The sequence below is a fragment of the Xyrauchen texanus genome, chromosome 25 (genome assembly GCF_025860055.1).
Source record: "Xyrauchen texanus isolate HMW12.3.18 chromosome 25, RBS_HiC_50CHRs, whole genome shotgun sequence".
Classification (NCBI taxonomy): domain Eukaryota; kingdom Metazoa; phylum Chordata; class Actinopteri; order Cypriniformes; family Catostomidae; genus Xyrauchen; species Xyrauchen texanus.
In genome coordinates, this window is record NC_068300.1 from 33,333,290 (window position 1) to 33,348,091 (window position 14,802).

The 14,802-nt window shown below is 39.0% G+C and overlaps 1 protein-coding gene across 4 annotated transcripts in view; it reads right to left on the reverse strand.

The window, feature by feature from the left end:
* LOC127619191 (extracellular sulfatase Sulf-2-like) overlaps window positions 1–14,802 on the reverse strand; it is a 246,908-nt gene that overhangs the window by 156,563 nt on the left and 75,543 nt on the right. For all 4 annotated transcript variants that reach the window (XM_052091991.1, XM_052091992.1, XM_052091994.1 and 1 more), the window contains one exon: window positions 13,502–13,562. The gene's annotated coding sequence lies outside the window, so the exon portion shown is untranslated. The remainder of the gene's footprint in view (window positions 1–13,501; window positions 13,563–14,802) is intronic.

Below are 14,802 nucleotides of genomic sequence, written 5' to 3' on the forward strand. Positions count from 1 at the left end.
TTTTTTTTATAATAGATGTATAAGACAACAATGACAGCAATAATAATAAATATAGGTGCAAGCAGCGATGATAGGCCCAACCACAACTGGTCCATTTCCACCCGGTGGCTTTTGGAAAACAATTCAAGGTGGACACATGCATTTGGCATTTGACATTATTCTAAACAATATTGAAGCAATTTGGGTAATCATAAGTGGACTATTTTAAAGTCTGTTGTAAGAGCCACACTTCCTGCTGCCAGGTGGTGGCGCTATGACTGTGACCCAATAATATTCAAATCCATGTGATTAGACCCCAAGACTAAACATAAATCTCAATTTTGATCTAAATCACACATTTCATAAAGAAGATATGAAACACTTCCTGTTTACAATTTTTTCCATTAATTTAATGCCTCGCCATGACAACACCATTCGATATATCAAAATCTGTTCGGAATTTATCATCTTCAATGTATTGGAATACTTTTGTCTAAATGTGGTGACAGTCTTATGAATCCCCTAGGAGGATCATTTAAAAGTTCATAGACTGCAATATTAAAAAAATTCTAAAATGGCTGATTTCCTGTTGGGTGGACCTAATGACTATAATTTTGAAAGTACTCTGGCATGATGAGAACTATATGTACCAATTTTGGTGACTGTAAGTGAAAATGAGGTTGCTACAGAGGACGTCTTACACACCCATTTTAAAGGGGGCGCTACATGACCATGTGTGAAATTTTGCCCAGAACTAATGGCCAAAGACTATGATGTGTCCAAATTTTATGAAATTTGAAGCATGCCAAGTGCCTCAAAACAATTAATGGTTTGCCTTGACAACATTAAGATATCAAATATCCCTTGACATTATTCTAAAGATTTTTGAAACAATTCATGTAAACATAAAAGGGCTATTTCAAAGTCTGTTACAAGTGCCATACTTCCTGCTGCCAGTTGGGGGTGCCATGACAGCCACATAAATGTGATCAGCCTCCCATTACCAAACATACAGCTGAATATTCATTAAAATAATACAATGCACACAGAAGATATAAGGAACTTCCTTTGACATTTTTAGCCATAAATGTGTTGCTTCATCATAGCGACACCATTCAAAATATCAAAATATAATAGTTTGCAATTTAGCAACTACAATGTCTTGGCATGAGGTTGCACAAATTTGGTGCCAGTCACATGAGACCCCTAGGAGGAGTTTTTCAAAGTTCAGAGCTTGTGATTTTCAGTGAATCCAAAATAGTTGACTTCCTGTTGGGCAGAGTTAATGACTATAATCATGAAAGTTGTCCGGCTTGGTGAGAACTATATATTATAAAACATCCAACTGCAGATGCAACTTTGTATCATCAATGTCTTGGCATAACATTAAATACATTTGGTGACATGAATCTCCTAGGAGGAGTATTCAAAATTTCAGGGCCTGCAATTTTCAAAAAATGAATATTAAATCCAAAATGGCTGACCTGTTGGGCAGAGCTAATGACTGTAATTTTTAATGTTGTCCGGCTTGATGTGATCAATATATGTAGCAAGTTTAGTGACCATAGAAGTAACTGACCCCAACACTTTTGTCAAATAGTGACAAGGACTAATGGCCGACAACACTGATGTGTGCTCAAAATATAGTGAAAATTTAAGCATGCCATGTACCAAAAAACATGTGGATATACATAAAAAGGAATAATGACATTTAATGCATTACTATGGCAACACTATTTAAGATATCAAGAATCCCTTCAGAATCTTAAATCTGAACTGTCTTGAGATTATTATAAGAAAAATGTAAGCAATTCAGGTAAACATAAGAGGGATATTTCAAAGTCTGTTCAATGTGCCACACTTCCTTCTGCCAGTTGGTGGCACTACGACCGTGACCCACAATAGCTACGTCAATGTGATCAGCCCACAAGGCCAATCATTCGGCTCAATTTTAATGTAAATCACACAATGTATGCAGAAGATATGAGACACTTGCTTTTTCCCATTTTTTTATGTGACTTTATTGCGTCACCATGGCAACACCATTCGATATATCAAAAAAACTTTCGCAATTTAGCATCGCCAATGTCTTGGCATGATGTCACCCACATTTGCTACCTGTAACATGACATTTCTAGGAGGAGTATTTCCAATTCCAGAGCATGCAATCTGAAATGGCTGACTTCCTGTTGGACGGAGCTTATGACTGTTGGCATGAAAGTTTTCCAGCTTAATGATCTCAATATGTGTACAAAGTTTGGTTACGTTAGCTCAAAAGGGATGTGCTACAGAGCCCTCCAAACATGCCCATCTTCTAGTTAGCACAACAGAGCCCCATCTACATGCCCATGCATTAACTTTTGCCAAGTCCTAATGGCTGACAACTGTGATCATGAGTTTTTGAGCATGGTAAAAGCCCAAAAACCCCTCAAAATCTTGAAAAGAATCCTTAGAAGAACAATAGGGTCTAGGAACTTTAAGTGCTTGGGCCCTAATAATACTTAGAAGAACAATGGGATGTGTTGTCACCCTAAACAAGCAGATATGACATCTTTTCCTACTTTGCATTAAAACTTGTGGACAGTTTTCCCTCTTTCTTTGGTAATTGTTGTGCTGCACTGATAAACTGAACAACAGGGCAGGTGAATGCTCTGACCTCGTGATAGGCGTATATCTTGTCCCTCATAATGAATATTATCCATAACAAGCTAATTAAACATTGAACATGATTGTCACTAGAAGGCAAATGGTACCTTTCTCTTCCTTGTCTGCGGTCCCCACATGCTTTAAAACATCCACCATTGTGCCTGTAACAAAGCAACTCAAAATCACTTGCTTAATGACTGCCGTCCTGTTGCTCTGACCCCCATCATCAGCAAATGCTTTGATAGGCTAATTAGAGATTACATCTGCTCTGTGCTGCCTGCCTCACTGGAATCACTGCAGTTTGCTTACCGCAAACATCATTGCTTACATCATCCACTGATAATGCCATTGCATCTACACTACACACTGCTCTCTTCCACCTGAAAAAAAGGAACACATATGTGAGAATGCTATTTGTAAACTACAGCTCAGCATTCAACACCATAGTGCCCTCCAAGCTTGATGTGAATCTCTGGGCTCTGGGATTAAACAGCTCGCTGTGCAGCTGAATCCTGTACTTCCTGTCAAGCAGACGCCAGGTGGTTAGAATGCACAGCAACATCTCCTCATCACTGACCCTCAACACTGGAGCCCTGCCGGGCTGTGTTTTCAGCCCACTCCTGTATTCCCTGTACACACATGACTGTGTGGCAACACAGAGCTCCAATGCCATCATTAAGTTTGCAGACGATACGACAGTGGTAGGTCTAATCACTGACAATGATGAAACAGAGAGGAGGTGCACACTCTGACACACTGGTGTCAGGAGCACAACCTCTCCCTCAATGTCAGTAATACCAAGGAGCTTGTGGTGGACTTCAGGATAAAAGACAGAGAACACAGCCCCATCACAATCAATGGAGAGAGAGAGCAGCTTCAAGTTTCTCGTTGTCCACATCAATGAGGAACTCACATGGTCCGTCCACACAGGGGCCATTGTGAAGAAGACTCACCAGCGCTTCTTCCTGAGATGGCTGAGGAAGATTGGAATGAACCAACACATCCTCACACAGTTCTACACCAGCACTGTAGAGAGCATCCTGACTGGCTGCATCAATGCCTGGGACGGCAACAGCAAAGGGAAACCGCAAAGCCCTGCAAAGTGTGGTGAGAACTGCCAGACACATCAACTGAGGTGAGCTTCCCAGGATCTATACGAGGTGGTGTGTGAAAAAAGCTTGGAGGATCATAAGTGACTCCAGCCACCCGAGTCATCGACTGCTCTCACTGCTACTATCAAGCAGGCGGTATCACAGCATCAGGACCCGCAAGAGCCGACTTCATGACAGCTTCTTCCCCGAAGCAATCAGACTTTTAAACTCTTGATCGCTCACGATACATATATCAGCACTGCACTTTATTAGCCTCAGACTCACATTTTATACTTAACTTTATAACATACTGGCACACATATTTGTGTATACTGTATATTATTTTTATTGTATACAGTCTTCTTAATTTGTGTATACTGTATATGTATATTATTAGGTGTATATTGTATATTGTGTTGTGTACCACAATGTATAAACTGTGTTATGTGTAAATCAGATGTTTATTGTAAATGTCATACTGAAATGTTGCTTGGAACTGCACCCAAGGTTTTCACCCTCTGTTGCACTTGTGTATATGGTTGAGCGACAATAAAGGTATTTGGTTTGTCATATACCCCCCCCCACCCCACCCCCACCCCATCCGTTGACAGACACTTTACTGACCCCATGAAATTTCTGATATTTACAAATATTTTCAATTTGAGCAGGAAGTTGTTTAAGTTTTGTTTAACTTTTATTCCACTGAAAACCAGACCAACACATCTCTTCATAACTTTCGACACAAACTACAAAGTACTATGCACACTTTATTAATTTGCAGGTGCTTGTTTTCAACATCCATTTGTGTTTATATTTTCATCATTTGAATTTCCATGGGGTTTCTGGCTGACCTCCTGCCAGCGTTCATAAACTATGAAAAAGATTATGATATTTATATAATGGCCACAGGGATTTGATGGAGATTATCGCATCTGAGAACACAGAGTGCAGTCTGCCATGATTTTTTAAAAATTACAACGAAATAGAGAGAACACGTTGGATTATGCAGATTACTTGCATTTAATTAACGTTGCAGGCTTTATTTTTTAAATAAAGATTCAACAGATCATTCAACAGATGGTCTGGTTTTAAGTAATATGGATATGAGAAAATTAAGTGATTTCTTCCTTTTTTGGTTAAACTCGATTACCCTTATCTCTAAGAAAAAGAGGGGAAGATTATGCTGAGATATGAACGAACAGATGGTTTGCCTTTTTTTGAAACTACCGTTTTGAATTGCTGTCTAAGGCTCTCTTCAAGCCCATCTGATTGAGAGCCTTGTTAAAAAGACCCCTCTTTTTTCTGCAAAGTCAATGGTAAAAGGTTAAAATGACTGAATAATGGCTTCAGTCTAAATACTGAAAGTCAGCCATCCATCCAAAAAGTAATAGTGTAAATAGTGGTAGATAATATTTGCATTCCGATGTAAAGTAGTGGCAGATACTATTTACACTCCAGTGCAAATAATAACAAACACAATTTGCATTTTGTCTAGTATTTTCATATTTATAATGACATAAGTAGTGTATATATTCAGATTTAAAACTATACATTTAAAATAAAATTGATGTATTTTTTACATTTATTACTAATTTACATAGTTACATTAATATTAACAGCTTTTCCAATTATATATTCATATCTAAAAATATATATTCAGGATTTATATTTATATATTCAGATTTAAAACTATTTATTGAGGATTATATTTATTTATTTATTATTAAGTTACATAAATATATTTAAATAATATTTTTTTCCATTTATACTGTATATTCAGATTTAAAACAATATTTTCAGGATTTACATTCATATATTCAGATTAATATCTACATATTAGAATTTACAACAATATATACAGATTTATAACAATATTTTTGGGATTTATAACTACATATACAAATTGACACCTATATATTTATATTTACAATTTAAAAGCTCTTTTGGTCCACACAATGAAAGTGAATCAGTGCTAAAATATTGAAGCTCCACAAATCACATAAATCAGCATAAAAGTATTCTAATCCATGTGCCTCCAGTGGTTTAATCAATGTCTTCAGAAACGATATGATAGATGTGGTGAGAAACAGATCAGTACTTAATTCCTTTTTTACTAATTCTCCTTCCTGCTCAGTCAATATCCACTTTAACTTTCACTTTTCGTCTTGTGTTTTTGGTGATTCACATTCTTCATGCATATTGCTGAAATATTCTTCTAAAAATCTTAATTTGTCTTCTGAAAAAAGATAGTCATAGACAGATGTCATGAGGGTAAATCATTTCTTTAAGTAGCACATGGGGGGTGGGCGGGGGGCACATTGTCCTCCTTTTGAGATACATTGTTCCACAATGACTTAGTTCTTGTATATTTTAAGCCCAGAAATAGTTAATGCTGCACAATTTTCTGAAGTTTGTGACTGGTGGAATATTCTGCTGAAGTATTGCTCTACAAATGTTTCTACTTTTCTATCTTTATAAAGGCTAATCATAATTATAAAATATTTTATCATCTCTACTTTCCTGGTAATTTTTATACCAATTAACACACTCTCTACATCAGGTGTCAAAAATATTATAATTAAAAATGTCACTGTTTTATTCTATTACATGAATACTTTTTAAGCTACTAAAGTTATTCAGCCAAAAGTAGTGAGTGGTTTTCTCATTTCCTTGTTATTGTTGTTTGATTAATATCCTTTATATGACATAGCCTACTAGACAGTGATCAATTCGGTTGCATGTGCACTTCAAGTCCGACATTGATGCAAATACGTTTTTTGTCCCACTGTTTAAATTCACTTTAGACATAAATGACTCCATTTACATTAAATCCTCATCAAGACGGGCATTTTCGGAATTATAAAGTGTATTTAACCATTTAGGGACATAACTATTTGCTTTAGCACTCAAACATTAGCCGTCTGTCAATCAAAAAACACGCACCTACAGTCGTCAGGAAATAAAACGTCAATCTTTTATATTTCATCTAGATCAACCAATCAGTGGTACTCTTGCTATCGCGATGAATGTAATGATGTAATGTAATGAACACCCCTGTTCTAGATGTAGAACATAGGCTAAATATAGAAAACTACTCAAAAGTTTGATTGAGGATATCTCTCTTTTTTCCGATAAACATCAAGATAATTTTATTGCCCAGCCCTATTGATAACATTGCCTTAATCTCTCACATCAACCCAATAATCTCAGTGATAGATAGCTAATTTACAGACTACATTATAGACACACAGAATCTAGTAAGCAGAAATATTAAAATTTACCTCGACATGTTTCTTCAAATTAGAGGCAGGATTAGTGCTGATATCTGGCTTGAGCAAGTTAAACTCACATGACACGATCATGCAATTGGCCTTTTTCACTGCAAAAAGCCCTTCCAGGTGCGGCCGAGATGTTCAGCTATAAACTGTGCTTGAGGCATTCTCCACAGTTGGCGCCAGTTCTGCAGCTTCCGTTCAAGTTTTTTTACGTGTGGTTTGATTTGACGAGAGTCACGAGACTCTTCCAAGCCAATCATATTGATGGATAAAAATAAAATCAGGACAGGGATGTAGCAAACACAGATGGTGGGAAAATAGCACATTAAAAGTACAGTTACAGCACTTAAAATATACTAAGTAAAATAATAACATTTTTAAACTACTTAAAGTAAAATTCTTGGGAAAAGTCGTTAATTACAGTAACGTGAGTATTTGTAATTCATTACTTTACACCCCTGGATACAGTATATTTGAGATTTATAACTACATATGAATTCACAAGTAAATTCAGATTTATAATTATATATTTGTATTTTTATATTCAGGATTTACAACTATATATTCAAAATTTTAATAATTTTATATTTTATATAACAGAAGGAAAAACTTTACAATAAGGTTGTCATGATCCTTTTCTGTTTGTGTGTGTGTTTGACGTGTGTATGTGTACTTGGCTGTGTTTCTGTTAGCTGTGTGCTTCCCTGTCCACACGTTACCCTTGTCACTCTCCCTCATTTAGTCTTAGTATGTTAATTACACATGTGCCTTGTCTATATATATATATAGACCCAGCTGGGATATTTTTTTTCTTTTGTTCGCTACTTCCCACAAGATGCAGAGCCAAGCAGGCCAGGAAACTCTTCCGACTCTGGCAGGAGGACAAGTCGGTGAGTTGGTGCTGTCCTCTGATCTGGGTCACGATCAGGTCAGGCTTGTGCAATAGTTTAAGGCTGGTCTGAATGAGCCCATCAGGTCTTGTGTCCCAGAGACAGGTGAAGGGGGAAGTCTTGCACTACTATCAAGTTTGCCTTGAAATAGGATGAGTTTATCTCAGCCTGTGCCTCAGAGAACATCCTTCCATAATTCCAGCCCGAGGTTAACGATACTCCCTCAATGGCATTGTACGTGGCTGACCACGAGGAGGCAGAGGCCGCCATTCCCTAGAGACTGCCAGCGCTCACGACCACGGCAGCCACTGAGTTCCCTGAGGACTTCGACGAACAAATCCTGTTCCCTGTGGCTGTCGACAAATCTGTCCAGTTCCCTGTGGTCATCAACGAATCGAGTTCACTTAGGCTGTCGACAATCTGTCCAGTTCCCAGTGGCTGTCGACGAGCCTGACGAGTTCCCTGTGGCTGTCGGCAAGTCTGTCCAGTCCCCTGTGATCGTTGACAAGCCTGTCCAGCCCAATGTGACTATCGACGGTCCTATCCAGCCCACTGTGGCTGGTGATGATCCTGTCCAGTCACCATCCAGTCTTCCCAGCCTCCTGCATCCACCAATGACCAGCCTGCTCTGTCCGCTGCGGACCACCAGGAGGCAGAAGATCCCACTGCTCTTTCCACCCACAAGAGGAGGATGAAGAACAAGAGAGGGGTCTCTGCATCAGGGTCTGCTGCAGCGTTCCAGGAGAGGTACGAGCCTGCTGCAGCTGTCACTCAGCCTGACCCTTCGCCCGCGGCCATCTTGTCTGAACCCGGTCCAGTGGCCTCCCATGAGTGCTCTGATCACTGCCCAGTGGCCACCCACATCCGGTCTGATCACTGCCCAGCAGCCAGCAGTCACCCATGTTCTGTCTGAACTCTTACCAGCAGCTGCCAATTTACAGTCTGAACCCTGCCCCATGGACGTCTATGTCCATTCTAAACCTGTCTAGTTCTCAGTGGCCACCAATGCCCTGTCTGACCCTGTCCAACTCTCTGTCCAACTAACCTCACCATCTGCCCATCAGCCACTACAAACCACACCCTCTGCTCAGCGGCCGCTAACCAGTCTGTCTGTTCACCTGTGGCCGTCGATCAGCCTTTTACTAAGCCCAGTAACCAGCACCAGTTAGACACCAGCTACCAGTCTTTTACTCAGTCCAGTGGCCAGCATCTGTCACAATTGCATCTGACACAATTTGCCAGCTGTTGCTCAGTCCAGTAGCCAACACTCATCAGACACCCGTTACCATTCTGTTACTCAACCCAGTAACCAGCACCCATCAGACATCAGCAGCCAGTTTGTTTCTTAGCCCAATAGCCAGCACCCATCAGACACCAGCTACCAGTCTGTTGCTTAGCCCATTAACCAGCACCCATCAGACACCAACTACCAGTGTGTTGCGCTGTCTGTTCAGTCCCCAGCGGGTCCCCAAGTTCAACTGACCAGTCTGTCCAGCCCTCTGAGGTCCCTGCCCAGTTTGACCAGCCCTCTATGGTCCTAACTTGATCTGACCCAGTCCTGTCCCCAACAGTCGTCGACCTGCCTGACCCAGTCCTGTCCCCTACGATTACTGACCAGTCTGTCCAGTCCTATGTTTTCGCCACTGACCTTACCAACTGCTCAGTGGCTCGGACTTTGCCTTGGCCTCCGGTTTGTCCTCCGGCTCTGCCATGGCCTTCTGGTTCACCTACAGCCTTGTCCCGGCCATGTCTCCTCACCCACCATGTCTGGCTGTCATCTGTCCCTTGGCCTGGCCCATGCCTTTCCCCTGGTCTTCTCCACCCACCCCTCTTCGATCTGCTTTCTGCCCTCTTAGTGCTCTGCCCACTCCCTGGGCCAGTTCATCAGTCCTATCGGGTGTGGAAGGGGTGTGTTGTGGGTAGGGGTGGAACTGTCATAATCCTGTTCTGTCTGTCCTTCGGTCTCTGTTTATCGTGTGTATGTGTAATTGGCAGTATCTGAGTTTCTGTTAGCCGTCTGCTTCCCTGTCCCCGCCTCCTCGTTACCCTTGTCACTCTCCCAATTTTCTCTCCCCTGTGAATTTTGTTACCTGTTTTCAGATGTTTTAACAAAATGATTTTTATTTTCACTCATTCCTGAATTTGGGTCCTGTACAATTTATTATATTCCAAAGTTGTATTTGTTAACATTAATGCACTAAAATGAACTAATACAAAACATTTTTTATTAACTAACATTAACAAAGATTAATAAATGCTGTAAAAAATACATAGTTCATTGTTAGTTCATGATATGTAACACATTAACAAATGTTAACGAAAGGAACATTATAGTAAAGTAATAGTACAGTAATAATACTATACTGTTAGAACAATTTAATACTATATACTCTTTGCATTTTCATAATATGCTACTATTATACAATTTTCTTTCTTGTGCCATGTACAATAATTTGTAGTAACACGTAGCAGAAAATGTCTCAAGACTAATTCAAACTCGAGTCACCTGTGCACAAATACCCATACCAAAGGTGCTCAACCCTATAGACCACTTCCACAATATTCAAAGTATTTATTTTTTTATCTCAACTCAACTCAGTTTTATTTATAGAGCACTTTCAAAAACCACACTGGGTACCAAAGTGCTGTACATGGAGTAATAAAAAATAAATAAATCACATTAATACATCTTAAGAATGCAAAAAACATTTAAAACCTATAAAACAAGAAAAAATAAAATTTACCTAGTACAATTTATAATGCAATTAATTAAAAGCTAGGGAAAATAGATACGTTTTTAAGGCCCCCTGGAAAGAGAATAGAGACGGAGATGATTTATTTATTTTTTTTCAAAGTCTAGGGGCTGCCACCGCAAAAGCTCTATCACCTTTAGTTTTTAGGCGAGATTGAGAAACTGACAGACACAGCTGATCACCAGAGCGGAGAGACCTTGAAGGTTGATTCAAACTTATTAAGGCAGAGATGTACTAAGGTGCAAGACCATGAAGAGCCTTAAACACATACATCAACACTTTGTACTTGATTCTGTATTGGACCGGTAACCAATGTAGTGAAATCAAAACTGGGGTGATATGGTTTCTTTTCCTGGTTCCAGTTAAAAGCCAAACAGCTGAATTTTGGACCAGCTGCAGGCGAGAGAGAGAGAGGCCTGACTCACACCCAGATACAAAGCATTACAATAGTCCAATCGAGAAGACACAAAAGCATGCACAACCTTCTCCAAATCATCAAAAGAAAGGATGGGCTTCAACTTTGCCATAGTTCTAAGATGGAAAAAACTATTTTTAACAACAGCATTTATTTGTCGATCAAACTTGAGCTCAGAGTCAAATATAACACCCAGGTTTTTTACATAGGGAAGTTTTTTCCCTGGAAACAGTGACAAATTTCTCTTTCTAAATTTACCTCACATCCCCTTTGACCAAAAACAATAAACTCTGACTTATCCTCATTTAATTGAAGAAAGTTGTTTGCCAGCCAATAATTCACATCGGCCATGCATTTATGCAGAGACTCAAAAGAATGGTGCTTCCCATGTTTAATAGGAAAGTAAAGTTGAGAGTCATAAGCATACAGATGGTAGTGTATGCCATGCTTATCAAAGATCTTTCCTAACGGAAGCATGTGCATGTCCCAAAATGGAGCCCTGAAGAACCCCACATGTTAAAGGAACAACTGATGAAGAACAGTTCTGTAAACAGACTGAAATCATTCTACCCTTGAGATATGAAGAGACCCAATCCAAGGCTAACCCCTGAATACCAACCTGGTCTCTTAGGCGATTGATAAGTATGTCATGACCAACCATATCGAAAGCGGCACTAAGATCCAGCAGCAGAAGACCAACAGGACTACCAGAATCCATACCTAATAAAATATCATTTAAAACTCTCAACAGAGTGGACTCTGTGCTATGACCAGCTCTGAAGCCTGACTGAAATTTATCGAGCAAATTATTGATGGCTAAAAAATCATTTAATTGTGCAAGCACCGTCTTCTCTAATATTTTTGACATAAAGGATAATTTTGATATAGGTCTAAAGCTGTTAATATCAGATGAATCAAGGTTTGCTTTCTTAAGAAGAGGCTGAATAACAGCATGCTTGAAGCAGTTGGGAACAATACCAGTGGTCAGGCTACTGTTAACAATCGATAACACGCTTGGACCAATTGATTCCACCACCTCCTTAAACAAAGTGGATGGAATAACATCACACGTAGAACCCGTAGGCTTCATATGTGCAATTATATGTTTGAGTTGAGACAGGGACACAGGTACAAAACAGGTCAACAGATTTTGAGGAACTGTATAGGCAACAGGATCATTACTAGCAGGTAAGATCCGTGAGCGTATACCAGACATTTTAACAGTAAAAAATGTTAAAAACTGCTCACATATGTCCACCGAAGGGGAGATGGGAGTAAGGGCAACTGGATGAAGAAATGATGTAATAGTAGAAAAAAGAACTTTAGCATTATGACAGTTCTTTGAAATTATATTAGAAAAATAGCTTGATCTGGCTAATTATTCTGGTTAATGTAACTGGTTAATCTTAAAGAGGAAATTAAAACAAATAGCCTGTATTTTCCCATCCAACCAACACTGGTTGTTGTACAATTGAATCTGCGACGGTGCCTCATTCATGTAATTATGGTAATTAGGGTTTTGGCAGCTATGTACACAAGTCCACATCTGTTTTGATCTTCGAGGGAAGATTTCTAGCTATATTAGCTGTGCTGAAATTACATATTGTGCGAGGACTGCCATGCAGTTCACGATATTCTAATGAAGGGATACACAACAAATCAACATCCTACTTCATAGCAAATCAGATCAACCAACCTACACAATCCTTATAAATGTTGATAGTATTTAAAGTAGCATATGAGAGAGAAAGATTGAAGGTCAGACACTGGCATTGAAAGAAAAAAATTGTGTGTAAATGTGTGTGTAAGAGTAATGAATAAGCTCAGAAACAGTATCACAATTGTAACTTTCATTGGGAGAATTTCATAGCCATCAGACCACATTTAATTTAACCATTCTCCTTTTTAGGACATATGAAATACACACAGCTTCTTTGTACCTTTGTAACCTTTCCTGGCCATCATCGTGGTTATGGTATGGATGTTGTGACAGACTCTATGTATGACCTTTTTGGTGCCTAGTTTTGTCACTTGAAAGTAGAGAAATGTGTTATGGGAAAGAGATGTTTTTTTCATGTTTGTGCTTACAATTACCAGCTTGAGCCTTGGCGGCTTTAAATCTTTTCTCCTGATAGCCATTAGCACTGGCCATTTCATTTCCCTGACGATCAGGGCCAACTCTACGGCCCTAGTATCCAGGCAACTGTCTGAAGATACAACAAGGGTCATCAACGAGCAAGACAAGCTGCCCTCAGGCCCCCACAGCTGCTTTACAAGTCATTAGAGACTGTGTACTAGACAGGAGAGTGCGTGTGGTTAGAAACCTAAGTGTGTAAGTGTCTGTTTGATGGTTCCTGTTTTGAAACTTGGAGTTTGACTGACAGTATTTATAAGAGAGGACAGAGAGAGAGAGAGGCCAGAACTTGCTAGAGGAGAATGTTATATTACTTACCTGACAGAGATTGGCCGAATTCTTTTCCAGACAGCCAGTGGAGACACACAAATCAGATACACTGAGGAGAAATGAAACACACACAAAAATTCAAATTCTTCCCAAACTACAGATTTCACTGGCATCAAATGGCATTTGAATGTTTCACATCTCTATATGCATCAAGAAAATCTATGATTGTTTATTGACCATGGCTGTGTTGCACAAAACTATTGTAACTTAGGTTATTTAGTACTTAAAAATAATCGTAGATCTGCTAGTGCTCTGGAGTAGTGCTCGTAGAGTACTTAAAAGCATGGTAAGGCGACAGACTCATGCAGCCACTGGCAGGACAAACAGGAAATTACACAAACTATTTGAATTATTATGAAGTTATTTTTAGTTATATATTTAAAGGTATTATTGCAATGCTTACACTTATTGCACAATATAATGTGACTTTAATATCAGATACTTTTTTACTTTGGTTGCAGTTTCCCATTGAATTGCCCAGCGGGAGGTACCAAAGTGAGTGAAATTATGTTGTAATCAGACAAGGTTTTTAAGGGGAATATTCGATTTTAATGAGTAAAACGTACCTACCTAACATAAAACTTTAACCTAAACTGAACTAATAGTGTTCAAAAAGATAAAAGAGAGGTGAACAAACCGACATCTTTACCCTAAACAAACACCTAAACCTAACTGACAGTGTTCAAAAAGATAAAAGAGAGGTGAACAAACAGACATCTTTACCCTAAACAAACACCTAAACCTAACTGACAGTGTTCAAAAAGATAAAAGAGAGGTGAACAAACAGACATCTTTACCCTAAACAAACACCTAAACCTAACCGATAATTATAATAGTTTTAAAAACAAATCAGACATCATCACATTTACTAAAGCAACAACGTCATTTCGTGTCGCTTCTATGGCGCTTTCGCTTCAATTTTACTTTAGTTTTGAGCATGCTTGGCTGGGCTAGAGGCTCAGTTGCCAGGTCCAAAGTACAACACTATCTGGTGAGCTACCGAGCAAGCTAATCATGTTGGAATAAGTGTGTAAATGTAGGTTGGTCTGTAATGCAAGCTTTAAAATATATTGCTTTGCAAATGATGCGCTAGAGTAAAAGTGTTTTGATATCATAACATACAGTTACAGTGTGTGGGTAATAGTGTGAAAAATAAGTGTCTTTGAAGTCATTATCAGCCATTGTACTCTTGATTGTGAATAAAACGCACAGTTGTTGTAGCACCACTAGTGTTAATTTCACTAGAAAACTGCAGCAAACATAGATCATAGAAACATAGAAAGTAGCAC